Raw genomic sequence first — 23,661 nt, forward strand, 5'->3', positions numbered from 1 at the left:
AGCCGACTTTGCCTGAGATGGATTACTGACAAATACGCTCTCAATTGCCGAGACGATAGTTAGCATAGCCTTCAGCTAAGTCAATTGCTACGACCTAGCAAGGCGCCATCACCAAGTTATATTGAGATGATAATCCTGTATCAACAAGACCAATGTTCACCAATTGTGGATTAAAGTTAAGTATTCCACCAGCTACGTACTTTTCTTTATAGCATTCATTACGTATCCTGTTTCAGACCTCACGCCAGCCTGCGTGAGTTTAAGCGCGTGCCTCGCGGCTTCCTCCCATTGTGTCTGGGCTGTCTTGCCTAGACACAACATTTTTAATACACGGTTTCTAAAAAGTATCAAAGTCTAATACATTTACTTTCTAAATATGCCTCGAATCCAACAAATGATGAGGACGTTGTGCTACTATTAGCTGAAAAGGGTAGCACAGGCAGGTCACATTAAAACAGTCAGAAGGTTGTTGAAGAAAACTTTGGCAAGGTGGCGGAGTTCTTCAAGCGAATTTGATAACTTGTTGGGCGGTACGTGCGTGATGGCGGCGCGGGTTGTCAGCCGTCCAGCCGGTAGCGGCGTCGCATCCGGGCGCGGGCCGCGCTGCTCCAGTTGCAAGCTATATAAGCCGCCTCGCGCGACCGCTAGGGGCAGTCATGGCGCTGGCACCGCTGCTGCTGCCGCTGCTGCTTGCGGCGACTCGCGCGACCCAACAGGTAATCCAGGACTGCCAACACTCGCGCCTTGCGTCAACACTCCAACACTGCACTGCCGCGCCGTAAACGCAGGAGCTTATTGACACTCGTGTGCGGCAGTGGGCAAACTGCGGCCACTCCAAGCCTCTCAGTCCAAAGTCAATATCAAACAACTGACCCAGCCTAACACTGACTCTCGTAAACTCATTTCGCCTACCTTGCAAAAGTTAACACACAGTAATATCTATGGCCAGAGCCTCACGACATTTTACAGTTCATCATAACTCTAACTCCAAACATCAGAGCGAATGTGCAAATAATAAACAGCAAACGAGCGCCTCTCTCCACATGAACGTTCCCAAGTTGTGAGCTGGTTGATTTCATGAAAATGCCTCTATGTGCATTATATACTAGCCAGTATCCACAAAATGTTCTAGCTTTCCTCAAATGGATACTATATCGATGCACCTGTTATTTGGCTGGGCAGGATGCAACTCGGTTTGCGTTTTTCTTTTTTTTTTTTGGGGGGGGGGGGGGGGGGGGAGGGGAGCAGGCGCGAAGGTGGAGGCGCAGCTTACCTCCCATTCTCTCGCTTGGCTCTGAAGAACATTTCTATTTAATCCTAGATTACTAAACACTTGTGAAATTTACTGTTGTAATTGGTACCAGCTCTCGGTTCCCGCCAATCTGGTATGTTCAGCATAGGATGAAAAACAAAACATTTGTACTTATTTGTACGTGACATACCACTGAAGGCCTTATAACTGTAACTAATTTGTGCATGAGTTATGAATTGTGACATTTTGTTTTAAGCAATTATTTACAGATATCATTATTCCAACGATTTGTGTCATAATAATGGGTCACTTATTATTTTCAGTTAACAAAGTACACCTATGTGCAACATTAAACTGAAAAGTAAGACAAAAATGAATGTAAAATGTAGAAAAACAATTTGAAACCTACAACAAATAGAAGTAAAACAAAGAAATGGACTAATCATGAATTACACTCTATCAGTGCATTGTGTACAGCTTTTTTTTTTTTTTTTTTTTTTAATGGTATTTCAGAAAGCAGCTTTATTACGCATGGATGTATGTAGCTTGAAAACTTCTTTAATTTATGTTGTAACAGAATTATTTATTTTTCAAAATTAAGGATAGTGAGGTAGTTTCCAAATTTAAAACTATTACAAAATTCAGTTAAACCGTTTTCAAGAACGTTAATTACATAGAAACTTTTATGTGAGAAACATTTTTTATGTATCTTCGTTTCGAAGATGTTCCCTCGAAAGCTAATGTGCCAAATTACCTCTTGGCTTGTTGTTTAGCCCTTAAAAGTGAAATATGCATTGCATTATTTTGCTCCCTTTACCCACCCACCAATTTTCATCAAGTTTAGTTTATTGACACTTTGTTAGCTTCGTTAGCCTCGCTGCAAACCGTTTTGTACTCCTTCAGCTTACACAATAGTGCTTAAAAGTATCTTCATTGCGCAGTTCCATCCTGCTGGAAAACATTCTGGCAAGCTGAGGCATTGTACCTCATGAGAGCTGAAGAGAATATGTTTCCATCATCAGCGCAGGCATTTCATTAAAATGGAATTTTCGCTAACTGAGCTGTAGATTCTATAGTATTTTAAATCCAGTAATAGATGCATGGTCAGGAAGTCACTCTTAATTACATGGCAGGAAGTGTCACTGTACTTAATACGAACGATTCTTTGATAGGCAGGGCGAGGGAAATATGACAACCCTCTGTATCACTTGCAAGTGATACAGTTACATTTTCATGATTCGTACGCAGCATTATTTGATGGGAGGAGAGACTCTCACTTTTTTTAAGAAAAATAATCATTACTGAAAATCAGGTCTGTGAAGAATCAATGATTCATTTTGAAGTAGAGAGTGCTCTATTGTAAATGCTTCTGGAAAATTCTACAAACCGTATAAATCTACAGCATTTCCGTAAAATATTCCACAATATTCTTCGAGAATCTACCAATCCATTTCGACCTTCATTTATGTGATACTCGTCCACGACGTATTCACACCTGGGAGACTGTGTGCACTCTCGATATCTCCTATCAGTCCAGTCTGGTGAAAATTCCACACATATCAGCAATATTCAGTTCAAATATAACAAACATTCCACATACAGTTCTTACACAGAAGAACTTCATGTTCGCGGTATCATGGCTTTATTAATTTACTGTCCATATTGTCTTATATCATCATTATACTTATCCGAACAGGGTATTCGAATGGATGTGACCTACATTCGAAGTTTCAAAACTCGGTCCTCTCTTTTCCTATTAAATGATTACGAACTCATGTGGAACAAAAACACCATAACGATTTTCCACTGCCCAGTGATGCTTAGAATGTTTCCTAGCTGATGCTTAGAATGCTTCCTAGCTGATCTAGAACCAAATAGACTCTTAGGTTTAAACGCACACTTTTCCTAACCTGTTGTCCAGTAGAGAAGGGCCACATATTACGGTTGAAATTTTTGAATAAACATCACGAATTTTCAGAAGATGCAGTTGTAACAGATTAACTTTCAATCAGTGCTTAAGGTTCACTACAGTTTCGAACTGTACAATAGAAAAAAACGCTCATGTAATGATCGTTAACATGTTAGCTTTGCGTAACATTACACAGTATCCTTCTTTGGCCTGCCCATATAGTTGAAGACTTTATTGATATATAAAAACCTTAACGTATCACTTACTATATGATTATGAATCTATCTGAAAGCTTGCTGGGAGTCCTAAATATCTGCAACAATTTGCTGGTATTATTCGAAACCTTCACTCCGAGACGTAACTATAGCATAAGAAACTTCTTAGGTTTTGAGATCCTCAGAATTACGCTGCCGTAGATATCGGTTAGTATCAATGGCTACTGCTGTGCAGGTCACTACGGATTTTTCTGTGGAGGAAAGATCAGGCTTAGTGAAGCCAAGACAGAAGCTACCTGAAGAAGTTGGTAGCTCAACTGAAAAGCAGACGAGTGAAATGAAGCCAGATAGAAAGCCTGGAAGCCAAGTTCACTTTGCTTACAATAATCTCCTCTCTTCTAAATCGTGCTACAAAGTTAAAGGCCATCCAGTTTCTTATGGATCCAACACTACAGCAATGAAATTTATTTCCCATGTAGAAAAATCAGGGAAAGCGCTACTCTGAACTTGCATTTAGAAGAAACTACACACATCGAAAAATGTTTTGCATCATCCCGGTTCCCAGAACTGAAGATAGATGTTGACTGTGGATACTGTATCACAGACACAGTCGCTGTGTTCAAAGATGTCACTAAAACCGCCCAAAGATGTAAAAACCCATCCATGAGCAGCGCCTATTCGACGGAGGGGATCCGACAGTCGATCAGTTTCAGACATTCCACCAGGAAGGAGGTACACGGCTCGTGTTGTGTGTAGTTCAACCATGCCTAGACGGTCAATACCGCGGCTCGATTGCGTCCGCATTACTTTGTGCCAGGAAGGGCTCTCAACAAGGGAAGTGTCCAGGCGTCTCGGAGTGAACAGAAGTGATGTTTGGACACGGAGGAGTTACCGAGAGACAGCAACTATCAATGACATGCCTCGCTCAGGCCGCCCAAGGGCTTCAGTGGATGACCGTTGCCTACGAATTATAGCTCGGAGGAACCCTGACAGCAACGCCACCATGTTGAATAATGCTTTTCGTGGAACCACAGGACGTCGTGTTACGACTCAAACTGTGTGCAATAGGCTGCATGATGCGCAACTTCACTCCAGACGTCCATGGCGAGGTCCATCTTTGCATCCACGACACCATGCGTGGCGGTACAGATGGGCCCAACATGCCGAATGGATCACTCAGGATTGGCATCACGTTCTCATCACCGATGAGTGTCGCATATGCCTTCAACCAGACAATCATCGGAGACGGGTCTGGAGGCAACCCGGTCGGGCTGAACGCCTTAAACACTCTGTCCAGGGAGTGCAGCAAGGTGGAGGTTCCCTGATGTTTTGGGGTGGCATTATGTGGGGCCGACTTACGCCGCTGGTGGTCATGGAAGGCGCCGTAACGGCTGTTACAATACTTGAATGCCATCCTTCGACCGGTAGTGCAACCATATCGGCAGCATATTGGCGAGGCAATCGTCTTCATGGACGACAACTCGCGCCCCCATCGTGCACATCTTGTGAATGACTTCCTTCAGGATAACGACATATCTCCAGACATGAACCCTATCGAGCATGCCTGGGATAGACCGAAAAGGGCTGTTTATGGACGACGTGACCCATCAACCACTCTGAGGGGTCTATGCCTAATCGCCGTTGAGGGGTGGGACAATCTGGACCAACAGTACCTTGATGAACTTCTGGATAGTATGCCACGAAGAATACAGGCATGCATCAATACAAGAGGACGTGCTACTGGTGTACCGGTGTGTACAGCAAACTGGACCACCGCCTCTGAAGGTCTCGCTGTATGGTGGAATAACATGCAATGTGTGGTTTTCATAAGCAATAAAAAGGGCGGAAATGATGTTTATGTTGATATCTATTCCAATTTTCTGTATGGTTCCGGAACTCTCGGAACCGAGGTGATGCAAAACTCTTTTTGATGTGTGTATTTCGTCTCCGTCTTCTCCTTGCACGGATTTCGATGAGTGTGGGAAGAGGAGAAAAGAAAATCCATCTTCGGCAGAGGGTAGGAAGCATGTTGTCCCTCCCTCTATGAGCACAATAACTGTATCTGTACTTTGTGCTTTCATATCGAGTGTCTAAAGCTACAATGGATAGCATGCATTATTTTTCGTTGGATATCAGAGAGAATACTCGAGTGATTGGAAACTGCTTCTTCGCAAAATCTACCAAGAGAATGGTTCACAGAGTTCTCAAAGAACTGATACAGTGCTATTGTACAGATCTGTAAGGAGAGGGTACTGACCTTCACAGTGATTAAAGCGGCTTCGCATTCTAATGACTTGAGGGAAGCGTAGATTGCTTCAGTCACCGCTTGGAACCCACGGAGAATGTAACTCACGGAGCCTGTTGGTGTTAAAAACAGGGTTTTTCAATACTCAGCAGTGAGCGTTCCTCACTTGAGTTGCCGAAGCTTTTGTGACCTAATGCCGCTGCAATGTTAACAAGAGCGGCGTCAGTTAGCGTTCCCGTACCAGGAAGTCCTAGTCTCTGTCGGTCGTTGGTTTGACGCGCTCGCCCGTTATCGCCTCCGGCTTGTTACTCGCTCGCCTGGGGGCCCTGCATGGTGTTAAGCAACGCCCCGCAGCTGGCCTCAGATACCAGCATGGCTATTCTCCTGGCGTTGAATTGAGCAATAACAGGAGACCCGACATAACAAGAATGCTTTACCCGATGAGACAGCCGAAAATGTAGGACACTGCAATCGTCATCTTCCTTTCTTCGTCTTCTTTTTTTCCTTCTTTATTTTTTTTGAAAAAGAACAGAGTATTTCCCTCCAACGAAAGCACAGGTTTGTGCTCTGCATCTCTTCGTGTTATTCGTAGTTGCTCTACGGCGAAAAGGACATATTCGCGTGTTACTCAGGATGGTTTCCGCTAATCATGTAGATATCAGTCCGGCCACGAGAGTGCTCGACGATACCAAATATGTTCCAAAAAGCCGCGCGCAAGTGCGATTTTTCAGAGCGTAACATTTTGGGTTCCATTGATCACAGAGGTAAGGGTTCAAGGGTTTGGATAGCTCTTGACCTAGCGACCATTTTTATACCTATCGGAAGAACAGGCACACTGCGGTTATCTATTAATACTGGACCAAAATTTAAACACTGCACACTTTCTCCGTCCAACGCAAATCAAGCAAATACGTTGGTTCTTTTACATTAGGTGTGGTCTATGGTGGTCCTTAGGCGTTGTATAAAAGCACCATTTGGTCAATGGTGGTATCACTGAGGTAACCCCGAAAAATCATGATTTTTGAGTACCAAATCTACCAGTTGTGGGGATGGCAACTTCAATAATTTCTGTGCAGGGCAGATCGTCGAGATTTTTTCCATATGTTCTTAAGATGATATCCTCGGGGAAATACGATACTTTTATCGATATCATTATTTGTTACCGAGATCCAGGGTTTCAAAGTTACGGTACATATGCACGTAATATCCGGCCTGAGGAGTAAATGTAGTTTTAACTAATGTAGTGGACACGTGGAAATGGTTCTAGCGTCACTGCAAGGATTTTGTGGTCATTAAAATATAGTTTAGTTGTCGTTTTTTCTCCAATAAAACTCTAAGATGCGCTGTCTCTGTATAAACCTGCACTTACTACAAATATGCCCAACTTGGTACTGCAGAGACAAAAAATTGACTGAAATATGTCGTAACTTGCCTGAAAATAACTTAAAATGACTGCCAAAAGTAATGTAAAACTGGAAGACTGCGAATTCAGTAAAACATTTCTAATACATTTTTACTCTTTCAAGATACAAATCATAAGCTGCGCCTTTTCGATGAATTCCGATCGATGAGCAAAGTATACAGAAAAAATGCAAAGGAAACGATTTCGTGTATATATTGATGACGATGATGAGTCCCATTCTTCTTTACAGAGCGTAGGGGAGCGACGCAGAAGACCCGCACCGCCGTACTAGGCAAGGTCCTAGTGATGGTTCGCCATTGCCTTCCTCCGACCTTAATGGGGATGAATGATGATAATGAAGACGACACAACAACACCCAGTCATTTCGAGGCAGGAAAAATCCCTGACCCCACCGGGAATCGAACGCGGGACCCCGTGCTCGCGAAGCGAGAACGCTACCGGGAGACCACAGGCTACGGACGTAGTTATATGTCGTTTATCTGTGTCAAACTATCCTCTATAAATGTGTTGAAATATGTAAATGTACTCTCAAACCCCTACTGGCTTATGGAATTCGTCTTATATAAGCAGTATACCCTGCTGTAGCAGGGAAAAGAAGAAAAACAGAGGAAAAATACTCCTGTCGGAGCACAAAAAAGGGGGATATGTCCCTCTTTAAAAGACTCTGACATAAAAGCGGGGAACCAGCTGATTGAGTCCTCATTCCGCCTTCCTCACCAAAAATTTTGGCGTATTCGCGCTTTTTGTACTCAGAGAATCGCAGAGACTATGCCGGTGGGAGAAAGGGAGAAAGAGGAGACCGTGCCAGCGGGAGAGAACGAGAGAGGAGACTGATGGTTGAAGAGAGAATGTGTCACTCAAAGAGGAAAAGGGATGGCAGAGGAGAAAGCTGGGGGGGGGGGGGGCAAAGGGAGAGGAGTGATGGTCAGTGAAAGACAGTGCAGTAAAATAGAAAGAAAGGTGGCTGGAGATAGAAGCAGTTGGAACAAAAGAGACAGTGGAAATGGAAAATAGAAACTGAGTGGAGGCTTGGGGGCATGAGGGTGGAGGGTTCTGCACCCTCAGCCCAGACCGGCGAACTTTAAGACGTAGCTGTTATAGTGAAGGATGTATTTTGGACCAAATTTTAAACACATGGGTGTAGGGGAAATATGAGTTGAACCCCCCCCCCCCCCCCTTCCTTCCATAGAATTTATGAACTGGCGAGGTATGGTGGATTTATTACGTTTATTTCCTTTGCTAACTAAGGATGACTGAATGTTGCTGTAATCCGGTCATTCGCAACCATTCTTAGGTCAGAGACAAAACTATCATCCGGTCAAGGGCCAAAAATATTAAATAAAACAGATCAAAACTATCTGCATGACAGACCGCTGCACCATACTTCATTCATTTGAAACACAATTTTTTGGCAAAATGCCTTACAGAAATTGTAGAATATCATTTGTGGGGTGGTCTTAAAGTAAAGCTGCGAGCGAGATCATCAGTATATTTGTTAACACTAATTAAGGACATATGCATTACATTTTCAGTGTTTCACCTATTATTAATTTCCGATTTTCTATGTTATGTTTCACTGTGAAGAAGAATACAAGTGAGGCATATAAGATCGGCTGAAAAGACAAGATTTTCCTTGTAACTAATTTTAGAAAAAAAATCATCAAAACAACGTCCATAAGTTTGTTCTTAGCAGAAATTTACATCAACCTCAGTAAATTATGGTTGTTTACGTCATCGTTAATTGAACGAACAAATACAGCAAATGAGAAGTCTGTCTTTTGGTAATCGGATCACCTTGTCTGAAATTAATCCATTACAAGTTTAACTGATAGTTTAATGAACCGCTAAAGTAGGAAAACACAGTTTATTTTGAATTTGTACATTTTAGTTCAAGTCTGACTATAACTATTGCAAACCAATTGAAATATACAGGAAGGATTAAATTTCTGTCTATCATCAGGTGTATTTGAAGGGAGGAAGGAAGATAAGGCATTAAAGTCCTGTCGACATCGAAGTCACAAGACACGGAGGCGGACTTGTTTCAGATTTAAGTAACGTGGATACTTTTTTACGTACGATTTTATGGCCAAACCGTGCACTGCCTGAGAGCAGAAGGCGAAAACAAATAATTTTCAGTACATAGATCGGAAGCTTCACAGTTATGTGGGTGCTTTCTTTGAATCAGTATACATTAATTTAAGTCCCTTTCAGTGGTCACGCAATGTTATTTACGTTATTACGTTTGACCTTTCACTTTTCATGAACTGACGTTAGCAGGGATTGCGTGCCAGGAGACAAGAAGTGCAAATAAGGTGCATTATGTGGATACTACCAACAGCAGCGACTTATACGAGAGGTGTTCCGTAACTAATGCAACACATTCTTTTTATCGACCACTCTCGGTTGAAAAAATGCGGATATTGCTGTAGGACGTTCGTGGAATATTCCCTCATCATCCCCCAATGTTTTATGAAGCTCCGATAGGTAGCTGCGCTATACGTAACCTTCGAAATGGCATCTGTAACGGAGGTGTGTTCCAAGCAGAAAGCTGTCATGAGTTTCTTTTGGCGAAAAATCAGAGCATTGCAGATATTCGTAAGTGCTTGCAGGATGTCTACGGAGACGTGGTGGTGAACATAAGCATGGTGAACCGTTGGGCTAGGCGGCTGTCTTCAACGTTACAAGTTCATGTAAGCTTGTCCGACTTCTCGCGTGCCGGTTGGCCTCACACAGTTGTGTACGTACGGACACTCTCATTCGAGGTGATCGACCATTCAAAGCCAAATACCCCACTACTCAACTGGACGTCTCTGTTGATAGTGCTACACACTCGTACAGCAGTTGTGGTACTCAAAGGTTTGTGCCCGAGCCTCGCCGTCTGACCATAAGAAGCAACGAAGGGCTATCTGCACGGAATTGCTTGCACGTTAAGAGGCTGATAGTGACAATTTTTGTCTAAAATCGTCACAGGTGATGAAATATGGGCACATCCTTTAGAACCAGAAACAAAATGGCAATCCATGGAGTGGCGCCACCCCATCTCTCCTCCGAAGAAAAAGTCGAAAGCCGCACCCACTACTGGTAAAATCATAGCTACGGTCTTCTGTGACTGTGAAGTGGTTAAGGAGTTATGTGTAACGATCAACTCTGAAGTGCATTGCTCTATCCCCAGGAAACTGAAGAAATGACTTTAGCGTATTCGTTGTCACAAAAATACAAACTATCTTCTGACCATGGCAGGCCTCGCACACGTCTGCGCACCCGAGAGGACGTCATGAAACTTCAATGGACTTTTCTTCCTTGTCCATCCTGCAGCTCGGATCTCGCACATGCCGGCTTCCATTTGTTTTGCTCAATTGTGGATGACTCCGCGGGAAGCACTACGTGGACAATGAGGAGGTTATTTATCCAGCAGAAGGTTGGCTTCGACCTCGACCAGAAGAGTGATGGCATGGGGGCATACAGAGCCTATCAGTAAGGTGGCGCAAGGTTGTTATACTGAACGGATATTATGTTGTAAACAAGGTATTTGCAGCCAAAAGCATGGGGCATAATACGGTGTACTGAAATGCTGAAGAAATCTTACTTCCTTTCAGAAAAATGGGTGTTGCATTACTTAATGAACGCTCGTCGTACATGATAAATAGAAGAGGTGGTTTGGGGTGAGTGGAAGGCATGAAGGTGACGTTAGTAAAGCTATGGGGGCGGGTCGTGCCTGGATAATTCAGTATGTAAGACCGTGTCCGCGAAAGGCAGAGTTCCGGTTTCGACAGATAGCTTGAATCTGTCAGGAAGTTTCAAAACTGCGTATACTCCGCTGTAAAGTGAAAGATTAATGACGTGCAAGCACATACATCCTCAAATGTTGAATCCCGCTTAAATTAACTGTTAGTCATCTTAATATTAAGATTATTTGCAAGTAAATGTGGGTCTGGTCCCGGTCCATGTGTTGAAGTAAATGTATTTCATGGCTCACCTGAGAACATAAAACGGCTCCATTCGGAAAGTCCCTATCTACAGTGATTGACTCTCCAATATCCTCGGCCACTTCACCGACACGTTACTGGCAATCCATTCACGATCGATCTACATACAGAGAGATTATTTTCGAGAACGCAGGTAAGTGGAGTTTGGGTTGATATTCCGCGTCATGTATGCTTTCCAATTATTGCTACAGTCGAGGTACATTTCGCTTTTTATTCCGATGGGCTATGAACTAGAGGTGTGAACTGATGACCAAACTTTGAGCTTCTTTGAATATCTTTGGTTTTTTGAAAATGAATCCAGCGGTAACCACTATAACGATATCGCACTTTTGCATGGCGCTTTAGAATTTTCTAACTCAGGATGCAACTGGAAGCTTTCTAACAAAGACACGACTTTCTATATTCCTTAAAGGAAATTTACCTTCACGTGCCCTTTACACCGAAGAGTTGTTTCTGGAGTATGCCAATAATGTTCTGTGTTTTACAAGTGTCATGGCAGTGAACCCTGGCTGAGTGCGTCGTTCTCATTATGAAGACCTCACTCTAAATTTCTAACGTGATATTCGTCGGAAGATGATTATGTTAAATAAGAAGCCCATAATTCTGATCAAATCTTGGATTTACTATGAGGGCTACAGAAAGTAAGGTCCGATCGGTCGTGAGATGGAAACCACAATGATTACAAAAAATGTTTTGTCTGCAGCAGTTTGCTACATCTTCCAGTTAGTTCTTTACATAGTCACCGCTCCGACTTGGTTAAAAAAATCGATTTAAAAAAAAATTGTATTTTTGGATCCATAATAGTGTTTATAATCCATCCCTGAAACGGTTTTTTCCGAATACGGAAAGGAAATTTTTGTTATTCGCGGTTGAACAAAAAAATGCACCTGGCTGAAATCGGCCTTTTTCACGCACCAGTTTTTTTTTCGGGAATTTCGACTTTGTAGCCACGAAAAATTATTCTATGTGCTTTCCCAAGGATCAAGTGATCAAGTGATCAAGGAGATTACGACTTACTATGGCTTGGAAATCCGAGGGCATTCCAATTCGGTGGAACTGATGAAGAAGGCAATTTGGGCAATGTATTTCCACAAGTGTTCGACGGATGACCACCCACAACACCAAAACTGTCCGGCTGGGGAAACTAGTTGGTTAAAGTGACGCATTGCAGAGGCTGCCGGACATCTGGACGAACATCAACACGACCAGCTGTTCTCCAAAGAAGTTCAAAAAGTTATTCATCCAATCTACGATGCCCTTTCGGAGGACGAGTTATTATACCGGTGTTTGGGAGGAAACACACAAAATTCAGATGAAAGTTTGAATGCGTGTGTTTGGAAGTTAGCCCCCAAGCATTTGCATTCTGGTGCGAAGACTGTGGAGATTGCGACTTTCCTGGTAGTGAGCAGATTCAACGAAGGGTATTCAGCAATTATGAAGACCATGATAACGATGGACGTCACCCTGGAACTCTATTCGACGCATTTCGCAAGGCATTCGGATGACCACCGGATTCTAGTGGCCGAAAACCGCTTGTCGCCGGCTGTACGAGCGCCTCCGGAGCAGCGCAGGATGGCCCAGATCGAGCAGAACGCCCTCTATGAGGAAGAGGAAGGAGTACTTTATGGACCTGGAATAGCAGACTGAGCGTAAGTTGCGTAATGTTGCATTTATACGTAGTCAAAACTTCAAACGCGTTTTTCTCGAAATGACTTTTTCTTTATCGCGCGGTATGGTAACTTCAAATCTACTGAACCGATTGGCATGATTCTTTGTTTCCGACGAAGCTAACTAAATTATCTAGGAGTTGTACCACTTTTATTCCGATCCATCAATTATAAATATTTTTACTTGGCCGACAAAGTCGAAAAGTCGATGAAAAAACCTATTTTGTTTCAAATGGCCACCATTTTGTTTCCTATGATCCAAATAACTTAAGCGAGGTCCAACTCCTAAAGAATCTTATATAATTCGCTAACGTCAACTTAGTTCTGATTTCAGACGAGCCGGCTGATCTATGACATACCACGCGTGGAGGTCTACATTGAAATTTTGTTTCGTTCCGTCGGCGCTTCCGCCTTTTCTCTTCGACATTTTCGGCCGAAAAAATACCATTTTGCAGAGGAAATGTCAATAAACATTCTGAACAAATTTGGCATTGATATCTACACTCCTGGAAATTGAAATAAGAACACCGTGAATTCATTGTCCCAGGAAGGGGAAACTTTATTGACACATTCCTGGGGTCAGATACATCACATGATCACACTGACAGAACCACAGGCACATAGACACAGGCAACAGAGCATGCACAATGTCGGCACTAGTACAGTGTACATCCACCTTTCGCAGCAATGCAGGCTGCTATTCTCCCATGGAGACGGTCGTAGAGATGCTGGATGTAGTCCTGTGGAACGGCTTGCCATGCCATTTCCACCTGGCGCCTCAGTTGGACCAGTGTTCGTGCTGGACGTGCAGACCGCGTGAGACGACGCTTCATCCAGTCCCAAACATGCTCAATGGGGGACAGATCCGGAGATCTTGCTGGCCAGGGTAGTTGACTTACACCTTCTAGAGCACGTTGGGTGGCACGGGATACATGCGGACGTGCATTGTCCTGTTGGAACAGCAAGTTCCCTTGCCGGTCTAGGAATGGTAGAACGATGGGTTCGATGACGGTTTGGATGTACCGTGCACTATTCAGTGTCCCCTCGACGATCACCAGCGGTGTACGGCCAGTGTAGGAGATCGCTCCCCACACCATGATGCCGGGTGTTGGCCCTGTGTGCCTCGGTCGTATGCAGTCCTGATTGTGGCGCTCACCTGCACGGCACCAAACACGCATACGACCATCATTGGCACCAAGGCAGAAGCGACTCTCATCGCTGAAGACGACACGTCTCCATTCGTCCCTCCATTCACGCCTGTCGCGACACCACTGGAGGCGGGCTGCACGATGTTGGGGCGTGAGCGGAAGACGGCCTAACGGTGTGCGGGACCGTAGCCCAGCTTCATGGAGACGGTTGCGAATGGTCCTCGCCGATACCCCAGGAGCAACAGTGTCCCTAATTTGCTGGGAAGTGGCGGTGCGGTCCCCTACGGCACTGCGTAGGATCCTACGGTCTTGGCGTGCATCCGTGCGTCGCTGCGGTCCGGTCCCAGGTCGACGGGCACGTGCACCTTCCGCCGACCACTGGCGACAACATCGATGTACTGTGGAGACCTTACGCCCCACGTGTTGAGCAATTCGGCGGTACGTCCACCCGGCCTCCCGCATGCCCACTATACGCCCTCGCTCAAAGTCCGTCAACTGCACATACGGTTCACGTCCACGCTGTCGCGGCATGCTACCAGTGGTAAAGACTGCGATGGAGCTCCGTATGCCACGGCAAACTGGCTGACACTGACGGCGGCGGTGCACAAATGCTGCGCAGCTAGCGCCATTCGACGGCCAACACCGCGGTTCCTGGTGTGTCCGCTGTGCCGTGCGTGTGATCATTGCTTGTACAGCCCTCTCGCAGTGTCCGGAGCAAGTATGGTGTGTCTGACACACCGGTGTCATTGTGTTCTTTTTTCCATTTCCAGGAGTGTATAACGCTTCCAGAGATAAAAATTCTCAAAAACATGCTTGCTTCGGGCCAAAGATAGTAAACCTCCCCTTAAATTGCCGTTGCGTTGTACCAACTTTCCAACATCCTCGTCAAAGAAGGCAGCCGCCTGTGCTTTCCGCCACGTCTCTACCCTGGACTGCACTTCGTTGTGTGTGCCAAAACGTTGTCTTCATAGCCAACGGATCATGTGAACAGAGATGAAGTTCAGAGGGAGCCAAGTCCGTGCTGTATGGCGGGAGATCAAATACTTCTCATTAAAAACGGTGCTGGCGGGCCCTCGTTGCCCTGCAGTGTGTGGCCGAGAATTGTCACGAAGAAGTAAAGGGCATGACAGGTACTTACATGTGGGTGCATGACATCAGGCGAAGCCTCGCAGCGGGCCCCCACACTTGGCGGACGATGCTGTTGTTCTAGAGATCTTTACATACTGAATGCATGCTCAGAAATGAAATGAGCGATGTGACGCGATCGACAGGCCTACTAAAGACACTGCCCGACACATCTGTGCAAGGGTTCATCGGATTTTCACTGTCGTTTCCATTTCGCGACCTATCGGACCTTACTTTACGAATAGCTCTCGTAATTACCATGAATCACTTAAATTCTTGGCACCAACTGTTAATGTACAGACCGAGTACCAACTGCTTGTAAGTAGGCTGTTAGGTTTTTTTATTGGTAACGCCACCTCTGTATGAAAATCACTGGCTGTGCTTTGTGCAGTCTGTGGCTGCTTTGCATTGTTGTAATACTCGCCATTGTAGTGTTGGGCAGCTGGCTGTGAACAGCGCGTAGCGTTGGGCAGCTGGAGGTGAGCCGCCAGCAGTGGTGGATGTGGGGAGAGAAATGGCGGAGTTTTGAAATTTGTAAGACTGGATGTCAATTATGATTATTAAGGTAAATACATTGTTTGTTCTCTATTAAAATCTTTCATTTGCTAACTATGCCTATCAGTAGTTAGTGCCTTCCGTAGTTTGAATCTTTTATTTAGCTGGCAGTAGTGGCGCTCGCTGTATTGCAGTAGTTCGAGTAACCAAGATTTTTGTGAGGTAAGTGATTTGTGAAACGTATAGGTTAATGTTAGTCAGGGCCATTCTTTTGTAGGGATTTTTGAAAGTCAGATTGCGTTGCGCTAAAAATATTGTGTGTCAGGTTAAGCACAGTCTTGTATAATTTTTCTAAGGGGACGTTTCAAGCGCAATACTTCGGCTATTATTCATTTATGACACTCTTGAGCTGTGCGTGGCTCGTGTTCGTGCCATCTCTTATTTAACACCCTGTTTTTACAGTACTGTCGCCTCGTTATGTTAATTTTCAAAAAAATGTTCAAATGGCTCTGAGCACTATGGGACTTAACATCTGTGGTCATCAGTCTCCTAGAACTTAGAACTACGTAAACCTAACTAACCTAAGGACATCACACACATCCATGCCCGTGGCAGTATTCGAACCTGCGACCGTAGCGGTCACATGCTTCCAGACTGAAGCGCCTTGAACCGCACGGCCACATCGGCCGGCTAATTTTCAATTACTGGTGTCATTGAGTTGCTGCCTTGCCTGCCCGTGAGCGGCAGCAGCAGCGCTTATCGATATAAGCCCCGCCGTATTATCTTTGCTGGACTGTTATTACTTCCCGATCGTCGTGTGTTGTGAGTTAGTTCGGACCTGGCAGTGTTTGAGACGGCACGCGGCACAAGTTCAGTCGGGGCGCGGCAGCAGTGAGGTCCGGACCGCCGTGACTCGCCGGACGGTTGCCGACAAACATGATTGGAGTGGGGACGACTTTGGTTGGTCGTCAGTCGGTCGTCTTGCCGGACGACGTGTATGTGGCCGGCGATCGCTTATGGGCTGGCTGTGTGTGCCGACCCGTGATTCGTCCCTGTTATTGTACAGGCACTGCCGGTAGCATTGTCTAGTTCTTCGTGCAAGTGTTCGTGAAACTGTGTGTAGTTTGTGTGATTTTGTCTGACGAGTTATTTTAAATGTTGTCGGCGTACTGGCTCTTAGCAGTCGGTCGGTGGGCGTGGAGAAGCGAGGAATTCTCGACGTGGCGTAGTTTGGCCGAGGCTCGCTGGCGGTCTCTACGCGTTGTCTGAGTGTGTGGCGCTGTTCCCATTGCTAAGAGGTCCGTGGCTCACAGATCCTGGACACGAAAGTTCAGTTTTGATTTCACGTACCTGCAAGTCAAGACTGTTCACATTGTGTCGTTTGGAGTTCGTTGTCGGCTGTTGGGATATTCCCACGAGCAACAACGTGGTTTTCAAGTTTCACTGTATTTGTTTATCTGAATTGAAGTGCACCAGCGGAATCTTCTGCCTTGCGGCCGTTAAAGTTCCGGTTACCTGCCTTGGGCGTTGACGTAAATTTCAGGCAGTGTGGTTTCCTCATCGTGTTGTTGCTGTCCAGCACGGTGTGTAGCTTGTCAGCTCCGTGTATGATTGGTTGTGGGCGCCAATATCTTCTACGTTGTTCCGTTCAACTCCCTGTTGTGCTCTGGTCGGGGGAAGTGAGTGAAGTAGAATCTATTTGGTCGGTGGGTCCGCTGACTGTCGGTCGCTTGGGTTGTCGTCGGATCGTGGATGGTTGGCCCGACTGCCTGTCTCACCTAAGCGAGCGTTAGTGTTTGAATTACAGGCCGACCCTCGAACATCTGGGCGCCCTTGTGTGTACTGCTTTATTTTTTTAAAATTTGTTCTTGTTGTTGGTACTTGTATAGCTTCTAGCCGGTTTTGTGTTTTAGATTAGAGTTGTTTTACTCTTAAGACCTTCAGCCTAGTTTAAAGTACTGTTTCACGTAAGCCGTTTGGCATTTTAAAAAGAAATTTTTGAACTTTTAAGTGTTCGGCCTTTAGCCGATTTGAATTTAATTGTTTACTTCAGCCTAACTAAAGAATTTTTAAGTTAAGGTTTGCCTTTTAAATTTCTGATTATGCTTGCGTTTTAAGTTATTGGCCTTCAGTTGTTTTTAAATTAAAGTGGCTTTCAGCTGGTAATTAAGTCCCAAAGATAAAAAGCTGTGTATTTAAAAAAGTTCTTTGGACTCTTGTAATGTTTGATCAAATAATAAAGTTGTATGTCCGAGTGTAACTGACAGCCCCTTATTTTGGCCCCTTTCCACAATGTATACTATGTGTCCTGTCCTGCGGGGTTAGCAGGGCGTTTCAACTCTGTTGCCTCTTCCGTTCTTCTGTGTTTGTTACCACCATCCGACTCCTTCGGACTGAGACCTTCAGACTGCCACGCTATCGTCTCTTTGTGCAGTGTGCCATGTCTTCTTCTGCATGGAACGAGATGAGAACTGTACGAAAGAGTTCACAGTAGCAAACCACTCGTTTCATTCACAATCAGACAAGCACAATACTCTCCTGAACGAAACCCTTTTTCATGGTACGAGTGCTCATACAATGCCCAGTCCCATTAATGTGCCCACCTATCACAAGCTCGAATAACTACATTTTGTATCGCGGACCATGGCGAGACGTGCAAGAAGACAGTTAGTGAGGTTCTGGAAGGTACCGACAGTGCTGTGGAGCCTTGCCGACTCCAGTGGCACAGTCAGCTGCGCTGGATTTACCGGCTGAGAATCCAAGGCGCCAACAGCAGGCTCGAGGTGGTCCCATAGATTCTCGACTGGGTTTAAATCCTGGAAGTTTGGTGGCCGGGGAATACGGTGGTGATCTATGAACCACGCACGTACGCTGTGAGCTGTGTGACGCGTGGCATTGTCTTGCTGGTAGATGCCATCGTGCCGAGGAACAACAAAGTGCATTTGGGGTAGAGATGGTCCACAAGGATAAATGCATACTTGCATTGATCTACGAGGGTATTTCGGAAAGTAAAGATACACCGTACGCCAGAGGAACAGAAGAGTTTTGGCGAGCAAGTTGGCAACACTGGTGTTAACCTTGAACCGTTAACTTTCTCCTCGCGGTCGTTCAGCAGTTGAATGTTGCTTCTGGTTGGGGTAAGTCGTGTTTAAAATGGCTGCGCCGATTCAGAATCCCGCCAAATGCGAAGTGCACTCCGTCATACGTTTTCGTCATGCAAAAGGTCAGCGACCAGCGGATATTCACAAGTTTATGGGAACATTATGAATCGACAAAATGTAGCGAAATGGCATCGTCATTTCTCTGAAGGTAGGACCTATGTTCATGACGAACGAAGAACAGGTCCACCATCTGTGATCTCTGATGCCCTTCTTCGGAGAACGGAGGAAGCAATTCGTGCGAATAGACGTCTCACATTGAAAGAATTGCTTCAGATCATACCGGACGTGTCAATGACAACTCTTTATGACGTTGTGACTGTCAAGTTTGGGTACAGGAAAAGTGTGCGCGCTGGGATCCATAACTGTTAACGGAAGAACACAAAAAGAAAAGGGTGGGCTTTGCACTCGACTTCATCACACGCTATGCTGAAGTAGGTGATGAGTTCCTTGATCACATTGTGACAGGTGACGAGACGTGGGTTTATCACCATACCCCTGATCCAAGCAATAATCAATGCAATGGCGCCATTCGAATTCACCAAAAGCCAAGAAATGCAAAACGTCGATTTCAGCGAAGAAAATCGTGGCTTCTGTTTCTTGGGACAGACAAGGCATTTTTCTGTTGGAATTTATGCCTCCTGGAACGACAATTTATGCTGCTGCATATTGCCAGACTTTGAAACGTCTTCGAAGGGCAATTCAAAACAAACGAAGGGGAATGCTGACAAGTGGAGTCCGCTTGCTTCATGACAACGCTCGGCCTCACACAGCGCTCGTAACCAAAGCACTACTCAAACAATTCGAATGGGACGTATTGGACCATCCGCCATACAGCCCGGACCTTGCGCCCACCGACTTCCATGTCTTCCGTTACCTGAAGTCACATCTTGGTGGAAAATCATTCCACGACGATGAAGTGATCAAAGATGAAGTTGAAATGTGGTTCCGACAGCAGGCGGCAACCTTCTATGACTGTGGGATACAAAAGCTTGGGCACCGACTTAACAAATGTTTGGATAACGCGGGTGATTACGTCGAAAAATAACAAATAATCCAGTTAATAAGATGTAACTGACGTTTGCTAAATAAATGTTCTATTTAAGGACTGTGAGCTATAGTATCTTTGCTTTTCGAAATGCCCTCTTATTATGCCTTCCAGAATGACGAGATCACCCAGCGAAAGCTATGAAAGCATTCTCCAGACCATAGTGCTCTCTTCTCCGTCTTGGACCCGTAAAACGATTGTTTGCTTCAGACGCCACTGTCATCTGTCCGATGAAACATAAAACGTGATTCATATGGAAAGGCCACCTGTTGCCACTCAGTGGACGTCCAGTTTCGGTACGGGCGTGCCAATTCTGCTCTTCATCACCGATGAACAGCAGTCAGCATAGTAGAGAAGCTCATCTGCAGATACCAGAACGGTTTTAGGAAACAGCGGTCATGCGAGACACAGCTGGCCCTCTTTGTGCATGATATACAACAGGATGTAGATACCGGCTCCCAGGTTGATGCCATATTTCTTGACTTTCGAAGGGCGTTCGACTCAGTTCCGCACTGTCGCTTGCTCCAAAAAGTGCGCGCTTACGGTCTATCCGATGACATATGCGGTTGGATAGAAAGTTTCCTAACAGGCAGCGAGCAGTATGTCGTCCTGAACGGGGTGACTTCAACAGAAACAAGCGTAACTTCAGGTGTGCCCCAGGGCAGCGTAATATGTCCGCTGCTTTTTACGATTTACGTAAACGATCTGGTTGATGGTATTGACAGCGGCATTAGACTGTTTGCCGATGGTACTGTAGTTTACAGGAAAGTAGTATCACATGAAAGTTGTGAACAAATCAATGAGGATTTGCGGAAAATTAATGCGTGGTATAGTGACTGGCAGTTATCTCTCAAAATTAGTTAGTGTAACGTACTGCGTATAACAAGGCGAAAATACCCGTTAAAGTACGAGTACAAAATAAATTTCCAGTATTTGGAAGCGGTAACATCCGTCAAGTATCTGGGTGTGACTATTAGAAATGATCTCAAATGGAATGATCACATTTCGCAAGTAACAGGTAAGGAAAACTCTAGATTGCGGTTTATTGGTAGAATGGTAGAATCCTGAAGGGATGAAGTCCTTTAACAAAGGAAATAGCTTACAATACGTTAGTTCATGCAGTCTTAGAGTATTGTTCGTCTGTATGGGACCCTTATCAGTTGGATCTGATTCAAGAGATTGAGAAGGTCCAAAGAAGAGCGGCAAAATTCGTGACTGGAATATTTAGCCATCGCGAGAGCGTTACAAATCTCATAGAAAGTTTGAAGTGGGGCACTCTTGCAGACAGACGGCGCGCTAAACGGAAAGGATTGCTCACTAAATTCCGAAATCCGATCTTCACCGAGGATGTAGAGCATATATTATTACCACCAACTTTTAAATCACGCAATGATCACCATTCAAAGATAAGGGAAGTTAGAGGTCGTATTGAGGCGTTCAGACAGTCGTTTTTCCTCGCACGATCCGCGAGTGGAACAGAGGGGTGCAAATGCGACTGTGGCGCGAATTGTGCCCTCCGCCACACACCGCTTGGTGGCTAGCGGAGTATATATGTAGATGTAGATGCAGTATGAACCAGGCGCCTGCTGCAAAGGTCCATATGTAGCAACGTTCGCTAAATGGTCGTTGAGGAGACATTGTTGGTAGCCGCCTCGGTTAATCTGGTTGGTGAGTTGCTCAACAGTTGCACGTCTGTTCGTCCGTGCACATATCCACAGCCATCGTTCACCCCTGTTATCTACGGCCCGTGGTGCACAACACTTGCCTCGCCGCCGGATTTGGATAGCAATCCAGATCACAGTCCAAGCACAGTCCGTACAACAAGTACTCTCTGTAACAGTAGTAATATTTGTTGCAGGGGCGATGTAGACTGGTTAACGTAGAATGAGAGCGTGAGCTGAGCATGTTTGCTTTAAAACCATTCCGTAACCAGAGACATACCTCAATTCACATTGTGCCATCGATCGGAAAGGCAGCTTAGTCAGTATTGCCGTATCTATCGATGTACACCTATTAGTGGAAATTGAGGTGTATCTATTTCTCGCCTTTTTGACGGTCTGAACTCTGCTGGGGGCAGTTTCAGTCTGAATGTCTCTGGAGGACAGGCAGCCCATTCCTCCTCAAGAGCCGAAAACAGAGAAGATCGTGATATTGAACGTTGGGATCTGAAGCGAAGTCGACGTTGTAGCTCAACCAATGGTGTTTCATTGGAGGCAGGGTCTCTGGGCAGGTCAGTCCATTTCAGAAATGTTATTGTCTACAAACCGTTGCCTCACGGATACTGATTTATGACAGAGTGCATTGTCATACTGATACAAACGATCATCATCTCTGGACAGTTCCTCTACTGTAGGCAGTATACAATTCCGTAAAATGTGTTCTTAGCCTTCCGCATTTAGCGTTTTCATAGTCGCAATAAGTGAACTCTACCCTAACCACAAAAAACATCCACATACTGTAACACCACCTTCTCCGTACTTCACTGTAGACACTGCACATGATATTAGGTAATGTTCTCCAGGTATTTGTCGAACTTAGCTCAGGGTACAGTGTGATTCATCACCCCAAATCATTCGTCTCCAGTCACCCAATCTCCAGTGTCATCTCTCTTCACACCATCTCAAGAGTCGCATTCCCCTCACTACAGAAATGCGTGGCCTATGAACAGCTGCTCGACCATTTGTACCACTTTCTTTTTAACTCCCTACCCACTGTCATTGTGCAGCTGGACTGCCGGTAGAACTTTGGAACTTACGAGTGATTGCTTCGGCTGATTTAATGCCATTTATTGCACAAAGGCTCTCTGCAATGCTTCATCGTCCGTGTGCGTCAGTGCTTGAGAGCCCTGGTCTAGGTTTAGCTGTGGTTGCTCCTTTGCGTTTTCACTTCACACTCATATCACTAACAGTCGATTTAGGCAGCTATCGAAGGGTTGAAATACCCCTGATGATTTGTTACTCATGTGACACCCAATGACTAGTTCACGTTCGAAAACACTGAGCTCTGCTTACTGAGTCAATCTGCTGTTACCACTTCTCCACTGACAATACAATACTCTCCGCCTCCTTCTATACTCTCGGATCCACCTGTCATGACATCTGGTGCTCAATTCCGCATTACGTGGGGATGTCCGGATGCTTTTGATCGAACAGTGTAGCTGAACGGACATTATATGACAAATCATAAGAAATAAGATACAGATACCAATGACGTTCTGGCAGTCTAACCTTCTACATATACGAGGGGTGTTTGAAAAGTCCGTGCAAAGTCTGAGAGATGGCACCACCGGCGCGTATCGAGGTCATGATTAGTTAGCAGCATCTTTGGAAAAGCGCACACCAAATTTCTGCCATATTGGTCTATTTACTTGTGTTTGGCATTCGTGCGAATCATGGAAGTCAAGTGATTGCCAAAAAATCGACGAAAAAGAATTTCGTGTGGTGATTAAACATTACTTTAAGAAAGGCAAAACGCCTCAGGAGACTAAAGAGAAGCTTGATAAACATTACGGTGACTCTGCACCTTCGATTAGAACAGTTTATAAGTGGTTTCAATATTTTCGGTGTGGTCATATGGGCACAAGTGATGCTGAACGTTTTGGACGCCCTGTGGAGGTCATGACTCCAGAAATAATTGATAATATCCATAATATGGTGATGGATGACAGAAGAGTTAAGGTGCGTGAGATTGCTAATGCTGTGGGCATCTCGAATGAATGGGTACATAATGTTTTGCATAAACATTTGGACATGAGAAAGCAATCCGCAAGATGGGTTCGGCGATTCCTAACGCTTGACCAAAAATGGAACTGTGTGAAGCGTTGCAAGGATGGTTTGCAGCTGTTCAGGAAGAATGCGCAGGACTTTAAGCATCGTTTCGTCACCGTGGATGAAACATGGATACGTTACTACACTCCTGAGATCAAACAACAATTTAAACAATGGCTTAGCAAGGGAGAATCTGCACCAAAAAAGGCGAAGACCATTCCTT

At 45.0% G+C, this 23,661-nt stretch overlaps 1 protein-coding gene across 1 annotated transcript in view; it reads left to right on the forward strand.

The window, feature by feature from the left end:
- The first annotated feature begins 668 nt into the window (after positions 1 to 668).
- The window catches only part of LOC124796240 (vitamin K-dependent protein C-like), a 149,774-nt gene continuing 126,781 nt past the window's right edge, over positions 669 to 23,661 (forward strand). The window contains exon 1 of the mRNA XM_047260330.1: positions 669 to 716. The gene's annotated coding sequence lies outside the window, so the exon portion shown is untranslated. The remainder of the gene's footprint in view (positions 717 to 23,661) is intronic.

Source organism: Schistocerca piceifrons, chromosome 4 (assembly GCF_021461385.2).
Source record: "Schistocerca piceifrons isolate TAMUIC-IGC-003096 chromosome 4, iqSchPice1.1, whole genome shotgun sequence".
Lineage (NCBI taxonomy): Eukaryota > Metazoa > Arthropoda > Insecta > Orthoptera > Acrididae > Schistocerca > Schistocerca piceifrons.